Source organism: Heliconius melpomene, chromosome 1, assembly GCF_056956725.1.
Source record: "Heliconius melpomene rosina isolate 202511_hmr_F chromosome 1, ASM5695672v1, whole genome shotgun sequence".
Classification (NCBI taxonomy): Eukaryota; Metazoa; Arthropoda; class Insecta; order Lepidoptera; family Nymphalidae; genus Heliconius; species Heliconius melpomene.
This window is the reverse complement of record NC_140389.1, coordinates 6,942,633-6,959,513: the sequence shown is the minus strand read 5'-3', so window position 1 is coordinate 6,959,513 and position 16,881 is coordinate 6,942,633. Positions and strand designations below refer to the sequence as shown.

Here is a 16,881-nt window from a genome sequence, read left to right as displayed (position 1 = left end):
TTTGATTTTAAGCAGAAGGGAAACAGTTATAAAACGTATATGATTAATATTTTAAATTATTTCTTGAATTATATTTAGTACCACTAATTTACGTTGATCACCTATTTTAAAATAAGGACTAAAATAAGATCAATTTAATAGCATCTTAAAATTAAAAATATTTATTAATTCGGTGTCTACAAAATTCACAATATTTAAATTTTATAATATCACCCATAATATCACTATTTATAAAACAATACAATTATAAAAATAGCCTCTCCTTTAAAAAAAAACAGCTCTACCTCTTTCCAACATAGGAGGTGTGTTCAAAAAGTAAGGTGACTTTTCAAATTTGGCGGGCAACGTACTTTCGATTATCGATTTTTTTATTTTGTTATGTTGGTACACTCTTCCCGAACATCTGTACCAAGTTTCAAGTGTACAGCATTTTTTGTTTGGTTGGGAGAGGCGTAAAGGTTATAATTGTTTTGCGTGCTCGGCGATTTCTTGCTATCGAAAAATATGGATCAAAGGATTTGCATCAAATTTTGTGTAAAAAATAAAATAAAGTGCTCCGAAACACTTAAAATGTTGACAGTGGCATACGGTGAAACTGTTCTGAGTAAAAAAAATGTTTACAAGTGGTACAAACTCTTCCAAGATGGCCGGGAAGATGCCAATGACGAGCCTCGCTCTGGACGCCCAAGCACGTCAACAACTGATGAAAACGTTCAAGCAGTGAAGAAAATTGTTCTCGAAAATCGTCGAATCACTATCAGAGAAGTTGCTGAGGATGTTGGTATATCGCTTGGCTCGTGCCATGAAATTTTTTCTAACGTTTTGGGCATGAGACGTGTGTCAGCGAAGTTTGTTCCGAAATTGCTAAAATGCTCCTGCTCACTCATCTTTGCTGGTGAGAGATTTTTTGGCCAAAAACAACACCACAATCATGCCTCAGCCACCATATTCACCGGATTTGGCCCCATGTGACTTTTTCTTGTTCCCAAAACTAAAGAGACCTATGAAAGGACGGAGATTTGCAACGATTGAAGAGATAAAGACTGCATCGCTGGAAGAGCTCAAGGCTATACCGAAAAGTGCTTATGAGAAGTGCTTTGACGATTGGAAAAACCGTTGGCATAAGTGTATTGTATCTGAGGGGGATTACTTTGAAGGGGACAACATAAATATTGATAAATAAATCAATATTTTTTCTTAAAAATACAAAGTCACCTTACTTTTTGAACACACCTCGTATAGCAGAGTAGACAGAGTAAAGCTTTAGAAATTCATTCCACTGACTTGGAATCGAACACACGACCATTACAAAATCAGTCGAACATAATTAATTATACTAAGATTTCTAATTAATTCTCAATTTAAATTCTAAATGAAGGATTTCCATGTATTATAGACACGTTAACTGTACCACGCATAAAGCCGTCCCACAGATAGAACATCACATTCAAACATCGAAACCTAATTTCCTGTCTCAGATACAGCGTCCATGCCTAAGCCTAAAGACAAATACATTGAACCTAGACCAGCCTAACCAGAACTGCCACCCTTCTCTCATCCATACTTCACACTACAAGGTTTTAGGAAGTGAGATAGATTGCGAGGACCAACTTATATTGGTCGTCGAGTAGTATTGAAATGGTAAAGGAGGGTTGAAAACTATGGACGGTATAAATTCGTTTCAAGGGAATATGTGATGATGTAGGCTGTCGTGGTTTTGATGTATCAAATGTACTGTATATAGACACATTCAATACCTATTGTATTTCTATATTAGACTAAACGAATTATGATTGAAAATATCTTTAACATAGAGATTTTGTTAAAGATGCAATTATTATTTATTAACAATTAATATTTATCTTTCTGCACACATTGAGATATTTAAAATTTATTTTTTAAAGTATAGTTACGCCATTATTGTCTCAAGTAAGAGTATGTTTTGAAACCAATTCCTAGACACGTCTTAATCCTCTGCATAAGATATTTCGTTCATCACATTGCACCTGAATTTCCAAATCATGAAGATTCATTCCCCTGAATGGGGATCAAATCCACACCCCTCGCGTTTACGGACACGGTCCCACTGTTTCTACCCAATCCACATTAGATACTTTATAAACCTGAAAATGCGAAAACAGTATAATTCTTAACTTGTACCAAGCCTTAGAAAAACTTTATTGTACTTTAGATCTGGAGTGGTTTGTAGAGAAACCTTAGTTAGAGAGGTACAAAGTTTAAGAGTTTTTTACCATTAATACTTTTCCTGTTAATTTCGGTTTTTATTGAAGAGTTTTTTAAGGTTTTTTATCGGCTTAAGTTTTATTTGGTATCCACCTGCCATTACAAAGTTCGTGACTTCGTTCGTACAAAACGCTAACGTAACTTCTGTGCTTCTATGTAAAGTTTATATACTTTTGTTGTTACTCAAAAATAAGAACAGAGGGTAGTTTTCGAATTTGTTATCATTGTGTGCTGTTTGATTATGTTTGACTGTAAGTATGTATTAACGATGGGTGCGAGTTAAAGGTGTTACAGTACTGACTGTAAAAGCGACAACTGTAGGTTCCAATCCCAATCAGGGATGGAGCTATTTTTATTTCGTCGTTCTGATAACAAGGCAAGCAATGACCTTAAAATTAGGCGAAAAAGGCTTAACCAAGCGTTTGGACATTTGGTTTCCTCTACCTACCGAGCTATATGCGAAATATGACGTGTAAAGGAAGTAAAGAAGTGGCTTATGGGTCATATAAGTCATAGATATATAAGCAATATTTGTCTCTGCGTACTTGGATAGTATCTCAATTGTCTTACCAAACTTATTTCTTAATAAATTACAATCACAATACCTAAAGATGGAGACAAATCCCAACGTAACGGTTTTACATACGAGTAATAACGTATAAACAAAGTACCTCAAAAAAATTAAATTGCAAAGAACAAGACACAATGTAACGTTAGCAAAAAAATAATTTCAAAGATATTTTTTTTTTTGGCAAATGCAAATACTATTCGCATGTTGACTCCAAAACAGAATTGCCCTCTTTGAATGGAGATGGTATCACATATAGTTATTCCGCCATTGTTTCCCCATCAAGACGTGACAGTGTATACAAAGGTTACAGAAGAAAGGTATGAACTCTGTTCAATTTTGCAACAAAGAGAATGCACTGTCAATCAAAATTGTGACACATAATAATAATATTGTAAGAAGCTGTCGACTTTAACTTTTTGGGAAAGATAACGGCCAGGCTTCTATTAAGTTTTTTTCTCATCTTCAGCTATTTTAGGGTAAACTGATCTATATGTTACTCAGAATTATACATGTTGGTTTTTGGATGTTACGATGGCGATATCCTATATTACATTTTACAGACAGACTACAGACAGAACAGACAAAAGCAAACATATCGGTGAGCTTCTGCTTTTATTTTGATTTACGCTGTACCCGCTCATAACAGGTCCAACAGAGGGTACCTGGGAACTTAGTGTTAAGACACTCCGTTCCCATTAATACATTTCTGACCACAATTTCCGCTAAATTAGCATGTTGAGTGGAGAAACTCAACGCCGATCTTCACGTCGTTATCTGAACGAGGAAATAAAAATATTATATTGCTCATGTCGCGTGGGAATCAAACTAACAGCCTGGCGCGTTTGCAGTCGCACGCTCGTGCCCTTGCGCCACTACTGGCCTTTTCTGGCGGTTCCTACTGTATTATTAATATTTTAGTTGTTAATTCTATTTAAAATCATTTATTAAATCATGGACTTTAACAAATATGATACAATTTCATCAATACTTTTTATCATCGTATGAAACCAGTATCTGTATTACACAACAATTCAATAACAACTTTACAAAACACAAATCCATTGTAGCACACCTAATCCTTTACACTCAAGTAAGTTAAGTAACAACTAACAACCACAACAATGTACGGCCAAAAATTATTCATACGCTACCTCATCAACAGCTCATCTAGTTCGGACTTGAAAAATTACGCAATATCACTCTCTTATGACAATACTTCGTTAACTTCGCTCTTTGCATAAAATTGTCTCACGAGTTCTAAGCTGTGTGAAAACAATGTAAAATTACGCGCAAAAATCAACTTTTAGTTGAAGAAATAAGGTATAAATTCAAAAAAAACATTCACACAAATAGAATCTTCGTCTATGTTTACATATACCACGTATAAATCTTTGAGTAGTCACAATGAGAACAAACGGCTCTCACCTCGCTCTAGTAATATGTTAATTTATATTTAATATAATAAATTCGTGTGTGAATAGAAATGTCCGGGGACAAACATATTGTAATGTACAATGGCAGCAACCTTCAATTGCGTTAATCCATTTTATGGCGTGTCACGAGCACTTTTTTGTGGACGTGGACGTGTAAGTATGGTTGGCAGAGAAAAAAATGCAGAAATAATTAATTAATGTTTAGAAATAGTTTGCTTACAAATTTAATTCATTAAAAAAATATATATTAAATATACCTTTAACATTTTACCTATAACATTTTCTTAAAAGAAAATATTTTTAAATTAATTATAAGTATTATTTTTGATCAAACTAATTCTAAAAAACAATAGACAGAAGCAAATACAAAAATAAAATAAAAAATTTTACATGCTATCCCTACCTAGAGCTTTCTTAAATTCCGGTCCCCTAAATCATTTTTAATTGTCATAGAAAAAGTACCATCGATGTAAATGAGGTCCTAGGGTAGATTAGCACTATGAATCGCTGTAATTAGAAGATTTATATGCAAAACCTCGTTTGTGGTGCACTTTATGTTATTAAAATAATTTCTAATGCTAGTTTGAGTGGGCCTTTGTCAGCCAAATTTGTGGGTCACTCCCATTGCACCAGATTTATGACGCGTAATGATTTAATAAATATGTGATAAAGGATTAATATTTATGGCTGTGCGCATTCCCAGGAAAGGGAAACCGTTGGTCAGCATCTGCTTGGCTAAGATCATGTTACTGAGAGTATGAAATTAAATAAAAGTTATGGAAAGTTTGTTCGTTCATTTCTTTACATAGAAATATAGTAAAATATGGAATACAAAAATTAAATGTTTGTAGAAGTGACCAGTAAACTCAACAAGAGTCCGTCGATTTATTTCTCAAAGTTACAAAACAAATATTTAAATTTAATTAAACTCCTTTATAAGATTCTGTTTAATTACATTTGTGCATTTTGTTTTAAGTATTTATTGTATTGTATCTTTTTAAGTGTGCAATAAAGATTTTTATCTATCTATCTATCTAAAATTAATTTCATGTTAATAATCTTATAATTACTCTTATACGAGTATACTAACAATGACCATATAATAAAGTAGACGTCGAAGCGGAGCAGAATATATATTCCTTTCAGCCTCTTTCGCCGAAAACTGGAGAACTAAGTGCCTTAACACTGGGTTCCCTCTGCCTACCCTACTATATGGAGGATGGAGCGTGAATTTAGAAATAATAATACATTCACACAAAGCTTTCATCAAAAAGCTCCGACTAATAGCGAAACAATTAAAAAATAAAAAACAAAACTTTAAATCGTTTTATAGAAAGAAGCTTATATGTAAAATTGTTCAAACGTAAAACATATTGTACAGTCCATACAATGTACTCTACTATACTATACTATAGTACAGTAATAATTCCGTAATCCCCTCTGAACGGGATAACCGACGCCCCCATAAGTGGTTCTTTAATTTTATTGCCGAATTAATTGTCCGATTTGCCATAGTATGTTTGGGATAGATGTATTGTACGTTTATTATTATTTTTAATATGTGTTTGTATTTTGTATTGGCTGGTATTGTTGGGACGGAGGTAACGGATACAGATCTAATTGATTTGATTTAATTTTGTTGAAGTATATTTTTTTAATTTTTTTTTGTTTTAGTGTTAAGAAAAAACGTCCATTCCAAGGACTCCTTGTTTAAATCAATATTGGACTTTGTTTATTGATCTAAGAAATCAATATTATTCATTCCCCTTAGTTGGAATCGAACCCACGAAAAAACGACAGAACGAAACAACTCTACAATAATAATCTAAATTTTTGGCAATTAAAATAATATATACCAAATAGTTAATAATTAGAATTACCAATGTCCATATAAAAAAATAAAAACCAAGTACACCCATATTGTAAATAAACAAATCGAATAACCCAATACTGTAACACAACACTTATCCTAATCGACCCTTAAACAAGCGAAAGCTACGTAAAAATCTGAAGAGCTATCGAGACGGGATTTAATTTTCACCCTCCACAGATTACTCTTACTGGTCCCGGCGGACCACCCTTCTGTGCCAGTGCTAATATAACATGAATAATTGAAACGCAAAAATCTATCAAATTGTTTTTGTTTAACTTTTATAATTTGATTTGGTTTGTTTATAGAGGCTATCGTGGCATAGTGGTAATGTGTCTGAGTGTGAACGCGATGGTTGTGGGATCCATTCCCATCTGGGAGAATCAATTATGTTCATTGCTTTGCTCTGGTAACAAAAAATCACACTGTTGAGTTGTACCTCCTAACACCTGGATTTGCTTGTGGAGTCCGTCGTAGGAATTCGGCGGAAAGTACAGAACAATAGTGTCTTATTGGGAAATGGAGAATATGTACACAAATTATTCAATATTAGCAATAACATTTTACAATAAAGAATCCCCAAAAAATAACAAATAAAAAAATAAAATTTACCAAGACATTTTTTTTAAAAATGGTCCAAATTATCACGCATTCCATTCATACAAATACAAAGCAATATATCGTTTTTATCTATTCTGTCTTTCACCGCACATTACTAATATAAAATGACACAATGTTTAAACCATGGGAGGGTCTAAAACCATTATGTATGGCAACTTAAGCCATATCAATACAAACAATATGCTTCGAGCTTCGTTAGCCCCGCGAGTATCCATGGGGTGTCATGGGGTTTTCTGATTTGTAACGTATGCTGGAAATTAAGGTCTTTTAGCGCACTGGTGAATTGTCCAGCTGTAGATAGTGATGATTGTGAATTTGATGCTTGCTTGGGGCAGTTTTTGACTTCACTAAGTGGTAAGAAAAAAAAAGTGGTTATGATTTCAGCAAAATAACCGAAAATATAACAACCTTCTCCTCCTAACATTCCTTAAAATTGCTTACAGAAAGAAAGATGCAAGAAAATAATAAATTTAAAGATGAGATTAATAATTTGACAAAAAATATTTATCAACAATTGACTATTGACTCATTTATGTTGCAAAGAATGCGTCACACACACAATTCTTAGTTATTTCCTTTAGGCGGGTGAATCAGGGGGTAAAAGTTAGTGTCACACATGGTAACTTAAACCATATCAACACAAACAATATGCTTGATGCTTCGTTAGCCCCCCGAGTATCTATAGGGTGTCCTGGGGTTTTCTGATTTGTAACGTATGTCAATAACTTTAGGGTAGTTTTATGTTCCAATATTGTTCCAAATATTATGGTGCAGTTGACATGTTGCTGTCCAAATGAAATGGATGTAGATTCAAACGATTGTCTTTCTAATGCTCTTATTTCTTTAATTTAAGATAGTTAAAAAAAAATACTGGTAGACTAAGTAGTGTTTATAAGGTCACGTCGATAAACTTAGCGCTTGTTACAACTTTTTTCTGTGGTATTCATAATGTCTAAATTTTAGTAATTAAAACAAATATATACGAAAATGTCCTTAGAAGAAAATTGTAATGTAAACAATTGAATACAAGAATTAGAATATCTATATGCTTTCATGAATAAGGGCATATAAATATTCTAATTCGCTATTATAACAAATTATTACTTTATTAGTTAGTTAGGTTATTAGTCCAAAACATTAAGGCATCTAGAACAAGCAGGAACACACCAAATAGCCTAAATTCGACAGAATATTGTTTCTTTACAAGAAATTAGCATATACGACTACACCAGTCATACATACCAACCATTCGTTCAAATATAATTGTAAGCATTTAAAAAATTACCAAGTACAGTTGTTAGATCTAATACAATGAAATGAAAAATTGTCGTCACGAACTCTTCCTTTTGTTCTACCACACTTATTAGGGCAACTACCGTAACAGAAGTTGAGTTATATTGTTTGTACGTGTTGGTTTACTACTGACAGAAGCTTGTACATTTACTGGTGTACACTGTATGGAAATGGTTGAAATATTAAGACATTATAATTCGTTAGAATAGGTTGAAAGATTGCCTTTGTGTTATTTTTTTCTCGCACCAATCCCCACACACCAGGGAAGATAGGGGGAACCTGGGAACCTAGTAATACTGGAGGCATTGCATGTTGAGTGACGGAAATGAAAATATTAAATGTTTTCATTCCCTCAAGTAGGAATCGAATCCATAATTACCCTTGTACCCCTGCACTACTAATGGTGTCTGTGGGTTCAATGTCATAATTTTGGAATTATCAAAAGTGTTTAAAAAATGGATATGTGTATTAACTTTAATTAATTTAACACACTTTTATTAATTTCCCCGAGTGTGAATCGAACCCAGAACTTGTTGCTTCAACAGTCGAACACTGTTATTCCACGACGGCCCCATCCATATATCTCATATATATGATAAATAATAAATAAATATATATATATTAAACAACCATAGCCACATATTATATACAAATAGTTATTTATTCCAACGGCGTATCGATACAATCTAAATGACAATGCCAGTGAGCGTGTACCACACGCCTTTGTTCCCCAAGCACTGGTCAGCCTTTGGAATCTTAGCTCTTTGTAGATCCACTTACATTAGTAACGCCAGTCTTTACTGACTTTGAAAATTAATGAGTGACTTTGTCTCAACCAGTCACTCCTGTGGACGCATTGTCTCGTGGCTGATGTCTTCACTACTATTCTATGCTATACTGTAGTGTAATATATTATACTACAGTGTATGAAACATGTATTGTATTGTTATTTCAATTACAATTCTAATGCAATTGTTTAGATTTTCTATTTTGTTATTTATTTACGTTTACATTACATTGGTGATAAAACCTTGGAAAGTATTGTTTCTTTTGTGTGAAGCAGCTTCACTCCTTTTTCCGCATAGCATGGTAGCGAGCTAGTGTTAAGGCACATCACTTTTTTCAATGAAGTGTGTGTTGAATAGCGGAACACAACGCCGTGACTTTTTTTGTATTGAATCAGTATTTGGTTGCTCAAAGATTTTAACTATCAATTTGCTTATATATTACAATATATACCTAATTCAAGGTTATGGGATTTTATACTTACTTATTCAAGTGTCTATGCTAAAAATAAAGTGATATGCAATTATATTTTTTTATTAAGATTTATATTGGGTGTAAAGTTGAAGGTGCTAACCGCAACAATAAAATTATCAAATCATATTGAAAACATATATAAAATTTGTATAATATTTGAGAAAAAAATAATAATTACCCATATATTTAAATACCAATTCAACTTAGCACCATAATAATAACCATATACAGCATGTATAAAGAAGTTGAATGAAAAAAAAAACTTAATCGTTCTTCATACATTGAACAATGCTTGAATCAATTCACCGTTCTAATATTTTTTGCACATCCCTTTGTTAAGTACAATGGGGGGATCAAAGTGACGTCATGAATATAAAATTAAAGCCCTTCTAGACACCAACGCGGAGCGACAGGATCAATTGTAGGGAATAGTCAGAGGTTATAGTGTAGTTAAATTGATAAATCATAAATTTATTATGAAAATGAACTATTTTTTGGAATTCAATAATAAAAAAGTAGTTACAGGCTTTTTCACGTATAGCAGGATAGGCAAAAGAAAGTGTTAAAACACTTAATTTCCCACTTTCCGCCGAATTTTTCGATTTCGAAATTAAAAATGATTTACTTAGTAAGCTCAGTTAAGGATATAAATAAAATAAATCAACATGTTATTAAATATCAGCTCGAAAAATATACAGGACGGATAAATAAAAAAAATATAAATAATAATTTCTCCACTCTACCATCAACCTCTATACAAAACCTACTCTGTTCAAAATCAAAATCACCTAACAATACCTTTACTTTCATTGTACTGTATTATGAAACAATTGTATAGGGTAACATATGACCAATGATGAGAGACCCCTTTAATTTTTATTTTTATTAATCAACTATAGTAGTATAGTTTAAATTCAGAGTTCTTTTTATAACGGTTGGTTATTCAGTTCGTATGAACGGATAAACGTCTGTATACATACTGTTTAGCGGTGTTATTAGGGACGTTTGCCATCATTATGGCTTGTATACAATGTATTAAAATTAATATAATTTGTAGAGAACGGAGTGTTTTATAACAGCTTGTATAAATTAATTTTTTTGCAGGATAGGCAGGAAATTGTAGGAGGAAGAAAATATTAGGATATTCCGAGATATTGCATGTTGAATAGGCCACAAAATTTTCAATTGTATAATAAAACTAGCTTTATCTTTGAGGGCACTCGTGGCGCAGTGGCGCTAGTGACGGTTGTGGGTTCAAATCCCACTTTGAGTTCCGCCAGTCAACTCGCAATACCTCAAGAATTCGGCGGAAAATGAGGGACCTAATATCTTTATGGTATAGACAGTCGGGGCAAACTCCGTTTAATGTCTTTACGCAAGATTCCCGGGTTCCCTGAACCTTACTATGTGTGGGATACGGCCTGAAGCTAAAAAAAGAAAAACAAATAACTTGTAACAAGCGTATAAAAAATTCTTTTTAGTTCCACTAAAACATACTAGTCTTAAAAGTTAGAACATCAAAACGCTTGGACGTTCTCAAAGAGGCGCGGGTTCAAATCCCGTTACGTCCAAATTCTTAAAAATAATTTCCTTTAACATTAGTTACATCTTTTCTACCTGACCTTTACATATTACAAAAATACGAAACACTCATAAAGATGCCATATGACATATTTACAGTAGCAAAGTACAAAAAGAACAAAAAAACACATAATTCAATAAGTCACATGACTGGGAATCGAATACGTATACCCCGATCGCATGACCACATCCCATATATCAGAAAATGCTAATCTACGCTGCAAGGCGTCACGGTATATACGCGTAAATCCATCGTAAAACACACCTCAATAGTTTGCCTGCTGCGTTTTGTAAAAGCAAGTTTATTACTTTTAAAATCTGTGTAGTGTTATTAAGGCGTAGCTCAACGCGGTGGTGGCAGGTTTAGTTCTAGAATAAACCTATTTGAGACATTTATACCTTCCTTAGTCGTTTTATACTGCATATAGCAGGGTAGGCAGGAAAAACCATAGTGTTAAGTTACTCCATTCTTGTTTATAAGGGAAAGTGTGGCGTTAAGTTCCGTATGCCGCGCCTCTCAATGTGCCTAATACAGATGGAAAGCAGAAGATGAAGTGTCTTGACACTAGTGTCTGTTTCAAAGCATCGAATAACATAAACAAATAAAACATTATACAATAAACGAACAAACAAAAATGTAATCTCGTGCCATGTCAAAATAAATCCTGCGAAAAATACTTACTTTAGTTTAATGGTTCCTTCTTTGTTTATAAGGCAACTTACTATTAAAATTGAACTTTATCTAAAAAAATCATTAAAATTTAACGCTAAATTTAAATTTAAAAATATAATAAAATAAATAAGAACTTAAAAGGCATTGTGGTACAGTTGGGAGAGACTCAAATTAATATGATAATTGCGAGTTCAAATGTTACGAGAGAGTATATTAGATTTTATTACAGGTACAAAATAATCATTTGCTAGGTGCACTTAAAGAAGTTGACAATATTTCGTTTTCCTTCACGCTGCAACCCGTTTATAGCACGGTAAGCGGAGGGAACTTAGTGTTAGGGCACTCCATTCGCCACTTTCCACCCAATTTTCGAGATATTGCGTAACTCAACGCCACGTTTGGACAAAATTATCCACAATCATTAATCCCTTTTACATTTTCAAAACATTTAATACTTTCACAATTTTTAAGTTTACTTTTGAGCCGTACAAAACTAAAACGATACACAACATACAAAAACCACAATATAATATTTGCATATAATATATAGTACACTAAATCACACAAACTCCATCAAAACATATCTTTGTTTTCCACAATACGACGCGATCTCATTGCTTTGTGGTCGAAACCCTTTCAAAATCATCTTCCAATACCCACTTCTTAAGAACAAAGTTTGAAAAACACAAACGAGTTTGGACTTTACGGGCTAGAAGTTTGGAAAGCTGTGGCTCATTTCGAATGTATCACTAAATTGGTCCCAAGTTATAGGTCCTGAGTTAAATGAAGCCGTACGTCAAGAGCGGTGGGCTAAGAAGGAATGGCTTAGTTTATGTGATGATATATCAATATGCTTACGAGACCCAGCCTACATTTGTTTCGACAACACAATGCAATATAAAAAGTTTTAAAGCTCTAATTAGTATGACTTGTGTCTGTCGAAATGTGAGTGTTTTGCTCAATCGACGAATGTGTAGATAGATATTGACTCGTGAGAATGGAATAGTGATATTCTCAGTTATATGTTAATTTTAGTTTCTGTCACATATAAATGAAGAATTTAGATTCCCACTCGGAGGATTGATTGTGTTTAGTTTATTTTCATTTTTTGTTTATGGTAAATGAACAGTGTAATGTTTTACCACTAGAAGGTCTTCTGCTAAAAGCTATTTGCGAAAAGCCTGAAAATGTTTTTTTTATGAATCCACAAATCTAAATTAATTAGGTTAGGGCCATTTATATTTTAGAGACACAAAAATAGTGGGTTTTTTAAATTTTATTGATCTTTAGAATAAAAAACTATTATTTAATTTTAACTAAAGCCCAAAAACACTATTAGTTATATATATTTACGAGTATTTAACTCGAACTGTCTCACCTAACTCAAGATGCAAACACAAAAAGCAACCAAGTCGAATGACTTTTAAATCAGATTTGCGGCACCTTTTACAAGTGAATATTTATTTTTTCATATATTTAGGTATAAGAAGAAAAAGTAAACAACCTACTATTGAATCAGTCTACCTACTATATTATAAATTTAGTGGCTAATACATTAAGTAGGAACAGAAAACTCTTTTATTTCGACATCAATTTTTACATATTATTTGAGACTATAATGGTGCACTGGAAAAGTTCATTCCCCAAGTTCCGCATTTATTTTTATAACCCAGTTCTGACAACACCAATTATAATTCCACCACTCAATACGCAATGTCTCGAAAAATAGACGGAAAGAGGGGATCGGAGTGTCTTGACACTATGTCCGACCCTGCAATATGGGATAAAACGTGAAGAAGAAAAAAATACAAAGAAACTGAAATACTACGAAAAGATAAATATATACGGTAACTAGCGGCCCGCTCGCGGCTTCGCCTGCGTGAACTACGTTATTATTAATTTCTGTCTCCATGAGTACCTACGTTCTATAAGTGACGTCCATACAAAATTTGAGACTCCTAGCATTTGTAGTAACGAAGTTTCATACAAACTTTCAACCCCAAAAACCACCCCTTAGAAGTCGAATATTGCAAATTCCCGTCTTAGCGAGCACCTACGTCCTCTAAATAACTCCTATGCAAAATTTGAGATTCCTAGCACTTGTAGTTTCTGAGATTTCGTGATGAGTGAGTGACCTTTCGATTTTATATATATAGATGTTTACAAAAATTTAAACGTAGATACCTGTAAATATCGAAGGTTGATAATTCATCTAAAGTATTATGAAATAAATAAATAAATAATAAATATTATAAATACATGTTTAATATAATAATGCTTAAATTAAAAGGTTGATTGATTAAATTGAAAGATTTTGAGACCCTCATTGGTACCCCAGAGGCAAAGAGGCATCTGACTGTGAACATGGCAGTTGTAGATTCAACCTCCACTAGGGATCCAAGGAATATATTTCAATAATTTTTATTACCGCGTTATGTTACACAAAGCGCGACGTTAAATTCCGCCAGTCAATAAGCAGTATTTCGAACTCAGGCGATAAGCAAGGAACCCAATGTTTTAACACAAAATTACTAAATAATACGGTTGTTTATTATTATTATTGTATGTAAAAAAGTAAGCATATACGTTATTTGTGCTTGTATGTCTGTTTGTAAGTATAAAGGCAAAGTCTTACCGCACGTCCGTTCATTCACAGGCGTCGCGCCTTGATCAGTTTCACTATTTATCTGCCATTGTTTCGTCTACATAAACTTCGCACTTTACGACCATCTTAACTGCTTAGTGCCAATAAACGATGGTTAGTTTTGAGAAAATTAAGTTTTTTACTTTTACGGGCTCGCGTTTAGCTTTGTTTTTTTTTTGGTGTTTTGTTTTTTTTTTATCAATTTTACACGATTTTTTGTGTACGTCAGTGTGTTAAAAAGATACGTTTTTAATAATAACAGGTTCATAGCATCCGTATTTTTCCTCCATAGCATCAACTCCCTAAATAAAAATAAAAAAAATATCGTCCCTTTGTAAGTGAACAAACACAGATATGTATGTATGACATAGTGTCAAATTCAAACCAACTTCGTGATTTCCTTTTTTGTTGCTTCAGAAACTACTAGCGTAATTTACATGCCTTATTCAACTTATGCTTATGTAAAAATTATATTTATTTATATATATAATTTTAATATATATGTTAGGCTGTAGTGGCGCAGTGTGTAATTGTGAACGCGACTGTTTTATGTTCGATTCGCATTCAGGGTTATGAATTTTTATTTCCTGGATCTGGTAAGAAAACAAAGCGTGAGGGCAATAAATACGCAATATCTCAAAAATTGAACGAGAGGGAGAGCGGAGTGCTACGACATTACGTCTCTCCCTTAAAATTCCCTATACCTGATTTATGCGGGATTTAGATTTAGACTTCGCAAGTTGAATGGCAGAACTTAGCTTTCCTTGGTAAAAGTGGGAAAATAAAAAACTATTTATTATCATTAGAGAGAATCGAATTCACAATAATTGCTTTGATTGTAAGTATTATAATTATAATACTAATTTTGCTAAAGTTTTAAAATGATTCTTATTACTTAAAACACAATATCTCGTGGAACGAAATGTCTTAACACTATATTCTCTTTATTCACCTAAAAAATATTCTTGGTATTATATTGCTAGTTTCAGTAGTAATAAAGAGTGGGACAGACATATACACGTGGGTGCGAAGTGGAAGCACTACACATTAGGTTTGTTTAAGTAATGGACTCTGCCAGGAACATTGAGAGCATATCATTGAAAGATGTAGAGCGCTCACTTAAAAACTTTTGTTGATTTTTTATATTAGGTAACTCTTTTTAACTTGAAAAAGATATGTTTTTTTAATCTGGGTTAAGAAAAGGTTAATAGTATCTACTAATTTAATAGTATAAACCTATAGGTTAGTAAACCTATAGGTTAGTAAACCTATAGGTTAGTAGAACAAAAAAGGTACTGACTGAGTATAACTTATGGAAAACTCAATCGAAAACTACGAATGTAACACCTATTTCTCACAAAAATATTGAATAAAACCTACTCCATTCCTTTCAAATTATCTCTAAAGGGCATCCTAGAACATGTCGTTCTTTATTTTCCTAAACTACCCTTCTAAGAAACGTCACACACCAACTAAGTGGGGCTATGATCACTGTTTGAGCAAATTAACACTTTTAAACAATCTATACTAAAGAATTTCTCGGTGTAGAATAAACATTTTGGTCTTTTTGGTATAGGTACTTGTGTTATATTAGTGTTAATTTTCCTAACTATGGTTTCTATTATATGGTACTTAAAGTGAAGCCGAATAGATGTCCCTTTAACATAATTGGTGCAATCTAGATAATACGATACAATCAACACGCATTGTCTTTCGAAAATTAAGAGTTGCTTGGGGAACCGAGTGTCTTAAACACTACATTCTCTCTGCCTACCTTGATGTATTTAGAATATAAAAAAGCTAAAAAATAGATTCTTCAAAAGTTAAACCACAAACAGAAAAACAACCAACTTTGAAAGCATAAGAAATAAAAAGTATAAAATAATAGACATAAATAAATTTCAATATTCAGAATTAGAACCCGTGATATAAACAAAAACCGACAATCAAACATCAAAACACCTCTGTGCCATAGGGATAACAAAATGAAATCTCACGTAAATTTATCTGCCAACATAACAAAGTCCACAGTAGGCATCACTAAACAAATAAAGTCAGTAGCACACTAATTAGACGTTCAAATATGTAATTGGGCCAGTTCTAAACATCAGTAGCTTGTGTTAAAAAAATTGTATTTCGTACAAATATTGTAACTTCTACGAAACATTTATACTTATTTTGAAATGCTTAGGTATTTTCTTTTTATAAGGAGATTCATTCTTTCGCCCGCGTGAAATGAGCGTAATGTTAAGACACTAGGTTCCCCATTTCGTGTTGAATGGTAAAAGTTAACGACGTGTTTTGTCTACCATATCAGGAAAATGAAAATAATTTAAATATTATCTATCATTCCCCAAGTTTCCTGACACTGACACTGTGTTCATTTTGGTCAAATATAGAAATTTCGTATGGACTGATGGTAACGTGAACGTACTATCTTATTAAATACTTACAAGAACCGAGTAAATCTATGAACCTATTCTAATCTCTTTGCTTATTATATCACAATAGAGGGACAGACTATTAAAACAAAGTGCGTCGTTGAATTCTGTCACTCAAAACTTGATGTCTTGAATTAGGACGAAAGGGGAAAACAGTATCTTGACATTATATTTCTACCCCACTAAGCAGCACTAAGAGTTAACCAGAAAAAAAATTATAAGTACAATTAAAAATAATTTACATATAATA

General features: G+C 32.9%; 1 protein-coding gene and 1 long non-coding RNA gene across 2 annotated transcripts in view; both read right to left on the bottom strand.

Moving 5' to 3' along the window:
* LOC146541133 (uncharacterized) overlaps positions 1 to 16,881 on the bottom strand; it is a 209,584-nt gene that overhangs the window by 160,502 nt on the left and 32,201 nt on the right. The gene's annotated exons all lie outside the window — the stretch shown is intronic.
* On the bottom strand, positions 635 to 1,201 carry LOC146541135 (uncharacterized). Its single transcript, XR_014878104.1, has 2 exons — positions 925 to 1,201; positions 635 to 700 (listed from the first exon to the last, which is right to left on the bottom strand). It is a non-coding gene; the product is annotated as an uncharacterized LOC146541135 (long non-coding RNA).